This window comes from Sarcophilus harrisii, chromosome 2 (genome assembly GCF_902635505.1).
Source record: "Sarcophilus harrisii chromosome 2, mSarHar1.11, whole genome shotgun sequence".
Classification (NCBI taxonomy): Eukaryota; Metazoa; Chordata; class Mammalia; order Dasyuromorphia; family Dasyuridae; genus Sarcophilus; species Sarcophilus harrisii.
In genome coordinates this window covers 413,911,097-413,928,178 of record NC_045427.1, presented here as the reverse complement: position 1 = coordinate 413,928,178, position 17,082 = coordinate 413,911,097, and positions in this window count along the sequence as shown.

Here is a 17,082-nt window from a genome sequence, read left to right as displayed (position 1 = left end):
CATATTTTTCCTCAAAATTTCAGGTCCAGAAAAACTCTATGACATCTGTTTGTTGTCTTGGAAAGCATACTTTTGACCAGACCTTATGACCTGGTATATTAACACAAGGTACACTCCCCAAAACTGTCTAAATTTTTAAAAAGGTAATTTATCTCTTTCCTAGTACCTAGGAAATCTGTCCTCCCTGGTTTACAATCAATAGCTACAGGATGCATATGTGTCAATATACCTGTGACAGAGAGGGGTGGTCATCATGAGTGTTAGCGTTAGTGTTAATGTAACCTAATGTAATCAATCACATTGTCTTCACCCACATGATGCTGGCAACCACAAAACAACCCGATTATTTTCCTCACCTATACTGTTCTGTTCTTGGCTTTATGCTTATATAAGAACTGACATCTCTTTCTTTGGGTCTTTTGGACAGAGGTAGCTATTCAATCCTCTTTTTTAAAAGGTTCATACTTCCTAATGAAGTGTTACCTTATTTAGAATTTTAAAAATGCCTCATTCTGTGTTAGTTCAGTTCTATTCATGACAGTCCATAACATTTTTCAAATTTTGCTTGTGACCTATAAACCAGATAAGTAAGAAAAACAAAAAAGAGCTTAGAAAATACTATCAAGGTAGCAGCTGTTAGGCTTGTAATAAATAGTCATCATTATTCAAACCTTTCCATATGCTCTATGTCTAAGATTTCCAGCAGCTCCAATTCCAACCCAGAAAACTCTCCCCAGGTCACAAAACATGGACAAAAAAAGACTCACACATGAAGGAGAAACCACAGAGGTAGAGTCACCAGAGCCACATCATTCTATCACAATGTGATCTCACCTTGCTGTCCCTCCTACCATAAGATACAGCTCTAATGTCACCATAGAAGACCTCTTTAGTGAACATCTGTATTTAATCCTGGAATATCTCTGCTTTCATGAGCTTCTTACAAGCATTCTCAAAAGGGTCTGCCACTAACTCATTGACAATGTCTTTCTCAGTTTTATCATTTATATTAAAAACAGTTTTGCCCATAAAACAGTCTCACTAAGTAACTTTTACATTCTGTTCCCCTGTAATAATAAGCCTAGAGGTCAATCTCTCCTCCTATACAAAAATGCCACATAACATAGCTATAATCAATAGCTGTCCTCTGCTAGAACAGTTTTAGTGAAGGGGAGACCTCTATATCCTGAGAGGTAACCTGGAATGGTGAGGAACCCAGGACTCAATTCTGAGTTCCAAAACTTCATTGCAAGTCCTTCAAAATTTGAGGCAAAGCACATTCAAATGCTCTGCACCTGTTGAGTCATCTGAAAAAAGAGCATCCAAGAATTATCACCTCACACATGCATCATGAGGGATCAAATGACATAAATCACATAAAGCACTTTTCAGAACGTAGGGCACTATATCAAGGGGAGCTATTAACACAAAAGGAAATTCTACTGATCCCATGTGTTTGAGAAAACAGGCTAGAAAAAGATTCGACATGACTATCAGGAGAATGATCAACATTCCTTCATTGCTGGCTCTTAGCTCTAAGGCTAACATTTTCAAAAGTGAATCATTTAGTATTTGTTTCCAGGGGCCTGCATTCACAGAGGCTGATTTCATAATCAAGGTGGATTCTTGCCTATATATAATGCTGGTCCCACAGAAGGTGAGTTCAGAACAGCAGGTCACTTTGATTCCATTCATTCCACTTGACTGGCCAATACCTGCACCATGAAGGCAGGAGCTCTATGCCTTTTCCTAATGCTGACTCTGGTAACCATTTTAAGTGAGTATCTCTTTCCTGACCTAGGCCTAACCCTGACATTAGCTGACCCATTAAAATGATTAGAACAGGGAGTCCCTAAATAAAAATATCTGAGACAGACTTCCAATTCAGAATAAGAATTTTAAAAAGAAATGCATTTATGGTCCTGCATGCAATGTCAAGCCCTGAAGGGAACTTAAAAGACAGAATAGGCATTAAAAGAGCTTGAAGAGACATTTGGAACAAATAATATTGTGAAGGAAGAAGTATATATTTTAAAATGTGGGTACTGAGAGTAATCACAAATAAATGTATTTTTAGAGATGAAATGGAATTCTGAAGTTAATGTCAAAAATAGAAATGGATTTAGGAGACAGAATTCAATCAAATAGGAATATGATAAAACCTAGATTATAGTATTTTTAATTTGAAAGAATTTTCAGAGGTGATTTCATTCAGTACCTTCATTTTAAAAAGGCAGTAACTAATACATGTTGGAAAGCAGAGCAAAAAAGGTATTTCCTTCCATTACATTGAATGGAATTCTTGTCATATTAAAGAAAAGACTTTTCTAATTCTAATGGAGCAGAAGGAAAAGCATTGTTGGACCATTTAGACCATATTGGCTTCTCCTTAATAATTTTCCCTTCTTTCCATCTATTCCAGATGCAGAGTTATTCTCAGGAGAAACAGTAAGTTGCTCTCAATCCCAAAATCTTTTGCTATTGTATTTCTATCTTCTATTGACTGCATTTCATATACATGTGGTTCCAAATTTCACCTGAATTATTTTGAAGGAAAATCACTGCAAAATTTATTAAATGTGAAGACATTGTCAGATGGCATTCTGGGTCAGCATCCAATGAGCTTTTTTCCAAGTACTCACAATAAAGTCATATCTTGGTTAAACAGAAACCAAGTCCACAAGGATTAAAATTCATAAGGATGTCTAGGTAGAATAGGTAAAGCTCAAGGTTATAAATCAGAAAGCAATGTTATAGGACAATTAGCCTAAAATAAAACCTTAACCAACATGCATTAACAACTCAGCTATCATTATAAATGTGGAAGTTGTCAGAAGCAAAAGAGTTGTGACAATACTTTTCAACATGATTATGAAAGAACATAACAGAAATAGATTTTCGTGTTTCCAAAGGTGACTATTTGTCATTTCTGCCATGCTGATTCTTACTCTGTGTATCTAGAGAGTCAATAATTTTTTTGTTGAATAGAAGGTTGGTGCTCCTAGGAATAGAGCTCCCCATCCATCTATGGCTATGAAAGTCAGGGTAAAGGGTAGGGAATGTATAATTAGCCTCAGTGGTTCTGTGTGAAGAATATAGACATGGTTTTCCACATTATCTCCTTACCATTTTTCTTTTTGGACCCAGAGACACGTAAGCATCCCCAGATTTTTAGAAACTTGTTTTGTAAAAATCCTATGACCCAAAAGGGATAATATGTGTTACAGATTTTTCAGATTGACTGCAGCGAGTATGAAAAGCCACCACTAGACATATTTCCAGGATGTACCCGAGAATATATGCCAATCTGTGGTTCTGATGGGGAAACATATGCCAACAAATGTATTTTCTGCCATGCTGTTAAGTAAGTACACCCATCAAATGGAAAGGAAGAGATTTAACGGGAGCAGGATTGGGGTAGAATAGAATTCAATAGTTAACACAATGGAAACATATTCTTGAATGACATATGAGACTAGGGAGTTAGAAACCACTTTTCCATGTAGTTAAAGTATACCCCAACCATCAGATTAACCAGGAGAACCAGCAGTTCTCCTAGCCATGTGATTCACACTCTTACCTAACAGTTACTCTCTCCATTACCCTTTTCTTCTTCTATTTATACTGATATACCCATTCCATAGACAAGGACCCTGAGGCTTAAAGACATAAAAAGAACTAACTAAATATATAAGGCAGTGAGGATAAAGAAAAGATTTAAAGCTAATGTTCCTGCCATGAAAACATGCCATCTCTATCAACAGAACCAACAGTGGACAAGTCCCTTAAACTCGTTAGGCCTCTCTTTCCATATGAACACAAGTAGATGCTTCCTAGTTTGTTTGCATATGTACAAAATGAGGCTATAAAAGCAGAATGATCAATATATTGCTAACAATCATGTTAACAATTACTTCCAGAATAAACAATCAATGTTTTTGCAAATTTATGAACTAGTTGCATACCTTTGAACAAGTCATTCAAATTCTTAATATTCATTTTTCATCTGTAAGATCACAGCATTCCATGAGCCTGACAGCTGTGACATATTGTACTTTTAATTCTTCTCCTTAAAGGCATTAATAGTTGTTTGCACATCTTCTCCACACCCATCATTCATTCTATTCATCGGTGCAAATGCTAAACAGAGGAACACATATGTATGTGTGACATGAAGTATATAGAGATAGAGATATAGATAGATATTTGTCTCACATTTATAAGCTGTCCATCATGCTTCCTTCAGATTTGTCTCATTTTAAACTAGTAACTCTGATTTTAAACTTTAATATGTCTCTACACCTCTACCAAGAGCTCCTCTGATGCCTTATTGTGGCAGAGAGGTGGCCCTGGATTCTCAAAGGCTGCCTCAGGTGTGTGCAAGTTTCTGATCTGGCCCTCCCAGTGCAGAAAGGCTTCCAGCATGAGGAAAGTAATAGGCACTTCATCATTGGGAGATCTGCCTTCCTAAAATGGCTCATTTCCAGGAGGTCATCTTCAGGATAGTGAATCTGCTGGACACAGCAATTCATCAAAAGTAGCAAGAGCTGTTGCTGTAGTATAGAAAGGCCAGAACCTTGAAGTCTTAGCTTCTGAAACTGCTAGTAAAATGAGGTGGAGTAAAGCAAAGATCTGATAGTAACTGACTGACTGGCAACCATTAGCTAGAGCTATTTTAACAGAAATGGGATGTAACTTCAGAAGGATGTGATGAAGCAGCCTGCTGTCTCTCCACAGAGTACTGGAGGGCTTATCAGTGAGAAATGGTAATATATTTTTTATAGCCAATGTGTTGATTTGTTTGGTATTTTGTTGTTGTTGTTGTTTTTGTCGCTCCTTTTGCTCCTATACTAATTTGTTATGAGAGTGGTGTTTCTATTGTTAGAGAGAGGGATGACAAGTGGAGATACATTGAGAAATGGAAATGATGATTTTTTTTTATGATTTTTTAAAAAAGCATAAATGAAATAACTTAAAGGCCAAAACAGGAAGTTTTATGAGGAAGTTTGGAGAACAACAAACAGCAAGGATAGTATTACATAAACAAGGAATCTCATTGTGAACAGAAATATCAAAAATAACCGAATTTGCTTTTAACCGGTGTATGAATGTGCTTTGCAACATCAAGTGCTCATCTTCTGTTTGAAAACTGCTTGTGTCAGGAAGTTCAGTACTCCTCCCAAATAGCCCCAAACATTCTAATGTGTAAAATCAGAAAATATGACTGTGTATTAGTGATCCTCATTTCATTTTCTATTCCCATTCCACAGGCAGAGTGGTAACAAAATCCAATTTTCACATATGGGATTCTGTTGAATAAGAACAACAGTTCTTTTTTTTTTTTTTTTTTTTTTTTTTAATTTAATAGCCTTTTATTTACAGGATTTATACATGGGTAACTTTACAGCATTAACAATTGCCAAACCTCTTGTTCCAATTTTTCACCTCTTACCCCCCCCCCCTCCCCTAGATGGCAGGATGACCAGTAGATATTAAATATATTAAAATATAACTTAGATACACAATAAGTATACATGACCAAAACATTATTTTGCTGTACAAAAAAAAATCAGACTCTGAATTATTGTGCAATTAGCTTGTGAAGGAAATCAAAATGCATGTGTGCATAAATATAGGGATTAGAATTTAATGTAATGGTTTTAGTCCTCTCCCAGAGTTATTTTTCTGGGCATAGCTAGCTCAGTTCATTACTGCTCCATTAGAAATGATTTGGTTGATCTCGTTGCTGAGGATGGCCTGATCCATCAGAACTGGTCATCATCTAGTATTGTTGTTGAAGTATATAATGATCTCCTGGTCCTGCTCATTTCACTCAGCATCAGTTCGTGTAAGTCTCTCCAGGCCTTTCTGAAATCATCCTGTTGGTCATTTCTTACAGAACAGTAATATTCCATAATTTTCATATACCATAATTTATTCAGCCATTCTCCAACTGATGGACATCCATTCAGTTTCCAGTTTCTAGCCACTACAAAAAGGGCTGCCACAAACATTCGTGCACATACAGGTCCCTTTCCCTTCTTTATAATCTCTTTGGGATATAATCCCAGTAGTAACACTGCAGGATCAAAGGGTATGCACAGTTTGATAACTTTTTGAGCATAGTTCCAAACTGCTCTCCAAAATGGTTGGACCCGTTCACAACTCCACCAACAATGCATCAATGTCCCAGTTTTCCCACATCCCCTCCAACAATCATCATTATTTTTTCCTGTCATCTTAGCCAATCTGACAGGTGTGTAGTGGTATCTTAGAGTTGTCTTAATTTGCATTTCTCTGATTAATAATGACTTGGAGCATCTTTTCATATGACTAGAAATAGTTTCAATTTCTTCATCTGAGAATTGTCTGTTCATATCCTTTGACCATTTTCAATTGGAGAATGAGCTTGATTTTTTATAAATTAGAGTTAATTCTCTATATATTTTGGAAATGAGGCCTTTATCAGAACCTTTGACTGTAAAATATTTTCCCAGTTTATTGCTTCCCTTCTGATCTTGTCTGCATTAGTTTTGTTTGTACAAAACTTTTCAGTTTGGTATAATCGAAATTTTCTATTTTGTGATCAGTAATGATCTCTAGTTCTGCTTTGGTCATAAAGACCTCCCCTTCCACAGGTCTGAGAGGTAAACTATCCTATGTTCCTCTAATTTATTAATAATTTCTTTCTTTATGCCTAGGTCATGAACCCATTTGACCTTATCTTGGTGTACGGCGTTAAGTATGGATCAATGCCTAGTTTCTGCCATATTAGTTTCCAATTTTCCCAGCAATTTTTATCAAACAGTAAGTTCTTATCCAAAGCTGGGATCTTTGGTTTATCAAAGACTAGGTTGCTATATTTGTTGACTGTTTTGTCCCTTGAACCTAATCTATTCCACTGATCAACTAATCTATTCCTTAGCCAATACCAAATAGTTTTGGTAACTGCTGCTCTATAATATAATTTTAGATCTGGTACAGCTAAGCCACCATCATTTGATTTTTTTCATTAATTCCCTTGAAATTCTTGACCTTTTGTTTTCCATATGAGACTTTGTTGTTATTTTTTCTAGGTCATTAAAATAGTTTTTGGTAGTCTAATTGGTATAGCGCTAAATAAATAGATTAGTTTAGGTAATATTGTCATCTTTATTATATTTGCTCGCCCTATCCAAGAGCATTTAATATTTTCAATTGGTTAGATCAGACTTAATTTGTGTGAAAAGTGGTCTGTAATTTTGCTCATAAAGTTTCTGATTTTCCCTTGGCAGATAGATTCTAAATATTTTATATTATCAGTAGTTACTTTAAATGGAATTTCTCTTTGTAACTCTGACTGTTGGATTTTATTAGTGATATATAAGAATGCTGATGACTTATGTGGGTTTATTTATAACCAGCAACTTTGCTAAAGTTGTGGATTATTTCTAATAACTTTTAGCAGAATCTCTGGGGTTCTCTAAGTATACCATCATGTCATAGGCAAAGAGTGATAATTTGGCTTCCTCATTGCCTATTCTTATTCCTTTAATCTTTTCTCAGCTCTTATTGCTATAGCTAGTGTTTCTAATACAATATTAAATAGTAACGGTGATAGTGGGCAACCTTGTTTCACTCCAGATCTTATTGGGAATGGTTTCAGTTTGTCTCCATTACATATGATGCTTACTGATGGTTTTAAATAGATGCTGCTGATTATTTTAAGGAAAAGTCCATTTATTCCTATACTCTCAAGTGTTTTTAATAGGAATGGATGTTGGATTTTATCAAATGCTTTTTCTGCATCTATTGAGATGATCATATGGTTTTTGTTAATTTGGTTATTAACATGGCCAATTATATTGATAGTTTTCCTAATATTGAACCAGCCCTGCATTCCTGGTATAAATCCTACTTGATCATAGTGTATTATCTTGGAGATGATTTTCTGTAGTCTTTTTGCTAATATCTTATTTAAGATTTTAGCATCAATATTCATTAGGGAGATTGGTCTATAATTTTCTTTCTCTGTTTTCAGCCTACCTGGTTTAGGTATCAGTACCATGTCTGTGTCATAGAAGGAATTTGGTAGGACTCCTTCATTCCCTATTTTATCAAATAATTTATATAGCATTGGGGCCAATTGTTCTTTAAATGTTTGGTAAAATTCACATGTAAATCCATCTGGTCCTGGGGGGGTTTTCTTAGGGAGTTGTTTAATTGCCTGTTCTATTTCTTTTTCTGAAATGGGACTATTCAACAATTTACTTCCTCCTGTTAGTCTGGAAGTCTATATTTTTGGAGGTAGTCATCCATTTCACTTAGGTTATCAAATTTATTGGCATAAAGTTGAGCAAAATAACTCCTTATTATTTCTCTAATTTCCTCTTCCTTGGTGGAAAGTTCTCCTTTTCATTTTAAGACTACTAATTTCATTTTCCTCCCTCCTTTTTCTAATCATATTTACCAAAGGCTTATCTATTTTATTGGCTTTTTCATAGAACCAACTCTTAGTTTTATTAATTAATAGTTTTTTTACTTTCAATATTTTTAATTTCTCCTTTTAATTTTAGAATTTCCAATTTAGTATTTGATTGGGGGTTTTAATTTGGTCTTTTTTAGTTTTTTTTAGTTGCAAGCAATTCATTAATCTTTTCTTTCTCTGTTTTATTCAAGTAAGCCTCTAAGGATATAAAATTCCCTCTTATTACCGCTTTGGCTGCATCCCACAAATTTTGGTATGATGTCTCATCATTGTCATTATCTTGAGTGAAATTATTAATTGTATCTATAATTTGCTGCTTCACCAATCATTCTTTAAGATGAGATTGTTTAGTTTCAATTACTTTTTGGTCTATTTCCCCTAATTTTTTGTTGAATGTAGTTTTATTGCATCATGATCTGAAAAGAAAGCATTTACTATTTCTGCTTTCTTGCATTTAATTTGAGGTCTTTATGTCCTAATATATGGTCAATTTTGAATAGGTTCCATGAACTGCTGAGAAGAAAGTATATTCCTTCTATCTCCATTCAATTTTCTCCAAAGATCCAACATACCTAATTTTTCTAATATTCTATTACTTCTTTAATTTCTTTCTTATTTGTTTTGTGGTTTGATTTGTCTAATTCTAAGAGTGCAAGGTTGAGATCTCCTACTATTACAGTTTTGTTGTCTATTTTTTCTTGCAACTCTCTTAACTTCTCCTTTAGGAAGCTGAGTGCCATACCACTTGGTGCATATATGTTTAATATTGATATTGCTTCGTTGTTTATGCTACCCTTTAGCAGGATGTAGTTTCCTTCTTATCTCTTTTAATTAGATCAATTTTACTTTTGCTTGATCTGAGATAAGGATGGCTACCCTGCTTTTTGACTTCACCTGAGCATAATAGATTTTGCTCCAGCCTTTTACCTTTACTCTATATGTATCCCCTGCTTTAAATGTGTTTCTTGTAAACAACATATTGTAGGGTTCTGACTTTGATCCAGTCTGCTATCTGCCTCCTCTTTATGGGGAGTTCATCCCATTCACATTTACGGTTAGAATTACTAAATCTGTATTTCCTGCCATCCTAATAACCCCAGATTGTGCTTTACTTATTCTTGCCTCCCAACCCTCTTTCCCCTTTTAAACTTATGTACCCTCTTGTATCACGATACTTATCCTCTTTATAATCCCTCCTCCCCTTTGAGTCTTTCCCCTTCCTTCCCTTATTACTCTTTTCTTTTCCTTTTCCTCTCCCCGTTTTAATGAGGCAAGAGAGAATTTTCTCTAAAACAAATGTCAATTATTTTTTCTTTGAGCCAACTCTGATGAGAGTAAGATTCACACAATGTTCTTCCCCCTCTCTAAATTCCCTCAGATATGATAAGTTTTCTTAGCCTCTTTGTGGGATGTGGTTTCCCTCTTTTTATCCCTCCTTCCCACCTTATTCTGCCATCATCCCTTTTCCATATCTACTTCCCTTTTTTATGTTATATCAGTACAATCAAATTTTACATGTATTTTTTGTATATCCACAACAGAAATACAATTCTCAAGAGTTATTTTTACCTTTTCTGCATCTCTTGAGTTCTATTCTTGGAGATCAAATTTTTTGTTTAATTCTGGTTTTTTCTTCAGAAACAAATGAATTCCATTTGTTTCATTAAATGTCCATCTTCTTCCCTGGAAGAAAATGCTCAGCTTAGCTGGGTAGTTTATTCTTGGCTGCATCCCAAGTTCTTGTGCCTTTCGGAATATCATATTCTAGGCCCTTCTTTCCTTTAATGTAGAGGCAGCCAGATCTTGGGTGATCCTTATTGTGGCACCTCGGTATTTAAATGGTTTTTTTGGCTGCTTGTAAAATTTTTCCTTAATCTGATAGTTCTGAAATTTGGCCACAATATTCCTTGGGGTTTTATTTTAGGGTTTCTTTCAGAAGGTGTTCGATGAATTCTTTCAATGCCTATTTTACCTTCGATTCTATTACATCTGGGCAGTTCTCTTTGATGATTTCTTGTAAAATAGTATCTAGGCTCTTTTTCATCATAGTTTTCAGAAAGTCCAATAATCCTCAGATTATCTCTCCTAGACCTATTTTCCAAATCTGTCGTTTTTGCAAGTAGATAATTCATGGTTTTCAGTTTGTCATTTTTTTGTTTTTGCTGACTGATTCTTGCTGTCTCAATGCATCATTAGTTTCAATTTGTTCAGTTCTAATTTTTAAAGAATTATTTTTCTTCATTAGCTTTTTTTACTTCTTTCTATATGTCCAATTGGTTTTTGAATGTATTGTTTTGGTCTGTGGAATTTTTTCCATTTCACTAATTTTTTCTTTAGTGAATTATTTTCTTTTCAATTCACAGATCCTACTTTCTTGCGTGTTCTTTGTCTTTTCAATTCACGGATCCTACTTTCTTGCGAGTTCTTTGTCTTTTCAATTCACTAAATCCTACTTTCTAGTGAATTCTTTATTTTTCAATTCACAATTCTTACTTTCCTGAGATTTTTTACTTTTTCCAATTCGTATTTCAGGAAGTTGTTGCTCTCTTGTAAGGCTTCTCTTTCCTTTCCCCATTTATCTTCTAACTCTCTTTTGAGACTTTTAATGGTCTCTTCTATGAGAGCATTATGTAAAGGAGGACAGTCTGATGCATTTTTGCTGTTTGAGGTCTCTTCAGGTTTGCTGACCTGCTCTTTTCTGCATAGAAGCTGTCGATCATTCTTTTCATCTTTTTATTCATGTTTTAAAGCCTTTAGGGTAGGTCTCCTAGGCAAGGGGGTTACCAGCTTCCTCTGCAGAGCAGGGAAAGATTTAAACCGATTTCCGGCTCCGAGGTATGGGAGTACTCTGAGTGAGAGTTTTCCCTTCCCCCAACAGGAAGTGGATTCAGCACTGGCCGAGCTATCAAACGGCTTAGTAGGGCTGAGTGGATTATCGAGTTGCCCTCGGCTGAGACTAAAGGGGTGAAAGTGTCACTGCCCCAGGCCGGAGCCTCTTGTGGGACTGTGAGTTTGCAGCTGACCGCAGGACCGCGAACCACGAACTCTGCCCCAGTGTCTCTGCCCAATGCAAATCGGCCCTGGAAAAGTTCTATGGCCCCAGGCCGAGCTCCCCACTGCGCAGATTGGAGGCTAACCCGGGCTGCGTCCTCCTGCTGTGCAGGATCACAACTGCCCCAAGGAGAAGCCCCGTACTGCGGGTTGGGGTTGCGGGCTTGTGCTAAGATCTGTGCCTTCACCCTCCGTTTGAGACTCTCCTTGGAACCTAATTTCTCTCCCCGTCTGTGCCGATCTCCCCCCTGGCCCCGGAACCAACCTTTTTTGGCAAGACTGCAGATTTTCTTCCGCCGGTGAGTTGTTCTACTTCTTATCTTTACGAATTGTAGCAGTCAAGACTATTTTTGAGGCTCGATATAATATTGATAAAGAGGGTAAGAGAAGAGCTTAGAAAGTCGCGTGTGTCTTCTCCGCCATCTTGGCTCCGCCCCCCGAACAACAGTTCTTAAATGTCCTCCAGTGTGTTTCATTCCTAATAGAAAATAATGCACAAGACATCTGCAATTTCCAGAAGATTTTCTTTCAGAATGTTGGATCTTCATCTGCACTTGTACTGGTGCTTATAGAATAAAGGAAACTCCACTGAAATTTTTGTCTGAATTCTGTTAGCAGGGAACTAACAGAGGAATTTAACCAGGAATAGTCAGGTATCAAATGTCATAACAAGATTAGAATAAGGAATATTCCAAGAGTGGGTATTGATGTTGGGGGAGATAAAACATGTTCATTGACTTCAATATTATCAAGGAATTGGGTTTTTCCTCCTTTGCCCCAAAGAAAAAAGGCTAAGACAAACAGAAGTATAATATCGATATGGGAAGAGAGGAGTTTTAAGGAAAGAGGATAATTTCAGCTTAATATGATGAAAAACTTCCTATTAGAGTCACTCAGGAGTGAAATAGTTAGCTTCCCCAAAAGCAGTGCCTTTTGTATAATTGGAAATTGTCAATCAAATGCTAAATGATGGTTTCTTGTGGATACTTTCAATGCTATTTCTGCTATTTGAACAATGGTTTGAATCTTTTATGAAATCCACTGAGATTTTTTAATCTCTACACTCTCCAAGTATAGCCTACTACAATCCAAATACCCTAGGGAAATATTATGCATCATCAACTGAGAAGAAAACCTTTAGTTAAAGAATTCAGAAAGCATCAGTAGGAAGTTGAGAAAATTTCCTTGACAAAAGGACAGCAAAGAATGCAGGGAGATTTATGACCTCTTGGAGGGTATTTGTATGGCTGAGCTTATTTCCTATTAGTATGCTAATGTGTTTATGATATGAGAAGCATCCCAGAATACTCACTTTGATATTTGGATCTTGAGACAAAATCTATACCAATCTATGTCAAAGTTAGATATACTATTGAATAATGGAGGGAACAGGACATTAGAATTGAGAATTGGAATTCTACCTCCACAACTTATTGTCTACATGAGCTTTGGGTAAATCAGTAAATCTCCTTTTGTCTCATTTTTCTCATGATCAAATAAAGTGTTTGAATTAAATGGTCCCCTAAGATTTCTTTGAGACCATTTGTCATGCATGTTTCACTGGTTAAGGCTTATGTGTTCAGCTTGCCAGTGATGAAACTGGTCAGAGTTATTGGCACTTCACCAACTTAAGTTGGGTTCACACATATGAGACCAACAAAATACAGAACTAAACATTTATATCAGTCCTCCCTAATAGAAATTATGTCAAAATGATAAAATAAATGCCCTTGTCTCCACAAGCCAAGATGATATTGTTGCTATCCCCTACATGTAATATATAGTCTCAATATGTGGCATAGAGAGGTACAAAGACATTTCCAGTCTCTTTTTCCAGCACTCTTCTCCAAAGTAACTTTATTCCCTGCCAGAAAAAGAAGAAACATGCTGACTGCAGAAACTTGGCCACTCAGTTCTCTCTAAAAACTGAATATGCTGCCAAAAATTATATCTGTTCCCTTAAATATTGTTAGTGTCACAGAATGTAATTTTCAGAAGCAGTCTAAACATCTGATCACTGTTTATTGTTGGGGGAAGCAAAACAGGACCTTAAGATTTATCTCCAAGATTTATTCACTCATGCAAGTGCAGAACATTGATCTTCATTGATTAGGAGGAGTAGCATTCCGATAGATTTTGACTTGGGTAACAATAATAACAAGATCAAGTTGACAACCATGTATATTAATAATAAAGAATCTAATTTCTAATTTACTCACACGCCATAACTTTCCACACAATCACTTATATTCTGGTAGGGCACATAGCCTGACCTTGCCAAAGGGAAAGAAGGAAGTAAAAGGGAGTTTGGGATTTAATACAAAGGGACCTACCCTCTTAATATGAGTCTAATAAATGAAATAATATAGATGAAATATGAACAAATAAATAAAATAAGATCAATATTCAACAGAGACATTTCAAATATTCATGGGGAAAAAAGAGTACACAAAAGAAAACTTTGCTTCTCAAATATTCCTCAAAATAAAAATGAAGGGGGAATAAATATATCAATCAAAGCAATAAAAACAAAACAATAAGACAAAAGCATTCAGAGATTTCTTTCTAAGTATACAAGAGGAGATAAGGATGAATGGCAAAGTAAAAAAGAAGCTGTGGTGGAGAAACAGTCTTACGTTAAACCTAAAACTAAACTTGCACTAAACACATCTTAACTGCAGAAAAATCACTGTTCTTGTTTTTGGTTTTAATGAACCTAAATGACAGAAATGAAGAAATAAAAAAAGAAGTGATGGAAGAAGTATTCAGAAGCGAATATAAGATAAGCCTTAATCATTTCAAAATCAAAATAACTCCTCAACTCTATCAGGAAGGCAATAGTCTAAACAAAAATGGAAACTGATTAAAAAGGAAGAATAGAAAAAGTCAGAAAGAAGTACAATCTTTCTTCAATAGTCAGATAGGGAACCACTGATGAATAGTCCCATGAAAGAAAAGAAACATTCTACAAAACAAGATAGAAATTTCATAATGGGTATGATCTTCAAAGGCTTTATGCTGATAGAAACCATTCATCCTCCTTCAGGAAAAGGGAAATCAGAGCTGCTGAAGACAACTGACATTCAGATCGCTGCTACAACATGGTGCTAAGGAAATTAGGAAGCAAGGGGGAGGTCAAGGGGAATGATCAAAGAGAGGGCAAAAGTCCCTGCATAATCAAGGACACTGGAAAATTTCTACTTGGGGCAATATTTTCATCATTTGGAGAAATTGTTATTTCTTAGAATAAGGAACAACAGGAAAAAGAGCGGGGGGAGGAGGAGGGACTATGGTAAAGGCTTAAAAAACAGAGGCATAGAAGGTGCTTAGAATTAGGATCCCAGATATCTTAGAAATTATTCCATGAGGCATGCAGATACTAAATTGGATTAAATCATCATAGAGACTATGAATCACAGAATAATTGTATAGAATAAACATAAGTGGGGGGGGGGAGTTGTTGTGCCCAAACAGATGCAAGATAAGATCCAACAGGAATTTAATGTGGAGATTTATTATTATTGAAATATAAGCACAGTTTCAAAGGGGATCCGAACAAATCTTAAGGGAGAGAGCATCTAGCTTATTAGGAGCAAGCTCTGTGAGGGGGAGTATCCTTATTGCCACATGCAATAGTTGTACTGAAGCAAAAAGTCAGCTTAGGCCTCATGCTGCCCAAAATGTAGCAGGGAGTTAACAAAGGAGGAGACTGATTGAAAACCACCCTTTGAGGCCTAAGAGAAAGGGGAGCTTTGTGCAATGGGACCAACATGAGTGCCTGCATGAGATGCCAGTTTGTGCTTATTCATTGTGCACAAGGGATGCATGAAGGGTAGAGACCTATCAGGGGTTTTCGCGGCTGGGGGGGGGGAGGGAGGGGGGTAAGAGGGTATCTTGTTTTGTCCTAGGTGACAGGTGAATTAAATCAAGCAAGCTATGATGAAATAGCAGTTTTTCTTTCAGGCCCCAGGGGTTTCACTGTACTTTAAATTATCTAAAATTCTACAGTTAGACAAGGGTTAGTTTAAATGTTATGGTAGTACTTCAGGGTAAAATAGTGAAAAAAAATAAGGGAAGGAAGACATTTTCAGAAAAAGGCACAGATAATGTAATTTTAATTACTAACAGACAAAACAAGTTAAAGGTAAGAAAAGGAAGGAGGATTCCATTTGATTACTCAGATTACTGGGAAAGTAAAGGGGAATAAGAATGAAAGAAATAAACAATGGGAAGAAAAAAGAACTACTATGCAAAACTCATAATATAAAGAAATTGGGGAGTATGAGAGGCATAAATCTCTGGGATGAGAGAAAGAACGTATGTGGGACAGGTATTAGACCCCCTTACCCAAATTAACTAATCAGAGACATCTTTAGATACAAAGAGAAAGCATTTATTAGTCCCTTCGGGGAGAAGCCCAAGCACATCTGAGAGGCATCTCAGCTCCCAAAAGTGCTTGAACTGGCAAGCAGGAAATAGTAAAGCTGGTTAAATAGAAAAAGACCCAATCTTTTCATTGATTAGACTAAAAAAAAATAACCATTGGTGACCAATGGTCACAAAGTTGTCTGCTTCTTGTGGGTCACTTCCCATCACTTCTTGAAGCTGGTCTGACCTTTTTTGTCCAAGACCTTGAGATCATGTGACTTTCTGCAACAGAGTGCTAAAGTCTGATCTTCAGGCTCTATAGACCTCTGTGTCTTAGGCCTAGTATGACCTACTCCATTTCATAGACTCTTTGAAAAAACTTCATCTGGCCTCATTCAAGAGTCATTGGAAAAGTTGATGACTTTAAAATATATTAAGCTAAAATAAGTAAAAAGACAATACTGTATTGAAAAATATAAAGAAGAAAATTTTAATTTGTAAATATATACATATTCCTATTCTTTTCCAATCATTCTGATCTATGTCTTCCTACTGTGTTGAGATTTGAGAACAATTGGGGTCTGATAGTTGTTTGATAGCAATTCACATGTAAAGAATTCACAAGGGATTTTCCTTACCCAAAAGGTACGTTTATCTTTGAGAAGAGGTTATAGACAAGATAAAGAGGTAAAATATACACCAAGAGTGGTAAATATGAAATAGATTTAGGAGAGCATATAATTAGCAAGAAAAGGGTTTTAATAATCAACATGGAAAAGACAAGTTCCCAGTGAAACTCTCAAATAACCAGGAGAAAGGGAAAATGCCCTGAAATGGGAGGACACCATTGACTGGCAGGCTAGGTCTGTTGGCTATAACAAGGAGAAAGATATCATGAGGCATAGTGAGGCATGGTGAGAGATGAGAGTAAAGACACCAAAAGGCAGAACGCTGTGGAAGGTTAACCCATGAGGGATTCAGCAAAGATGGCATAGGCTGTGAGCAGATTTATAGGAAAAAATTTAACTTCAGGGATTTAATATTATATCTTGATTTTCTGACTGGATACAGTAAGGTGGTGTTATCCAAGACCTCTTACAGAGGGTGAAACAATGAGGTTTAACTGATTCCCAACAAGGTCCTTCTCTTAGAGAAGACCTCAGGGTACGTCAGGTTTTCTCTGCCAACTCCCCCTT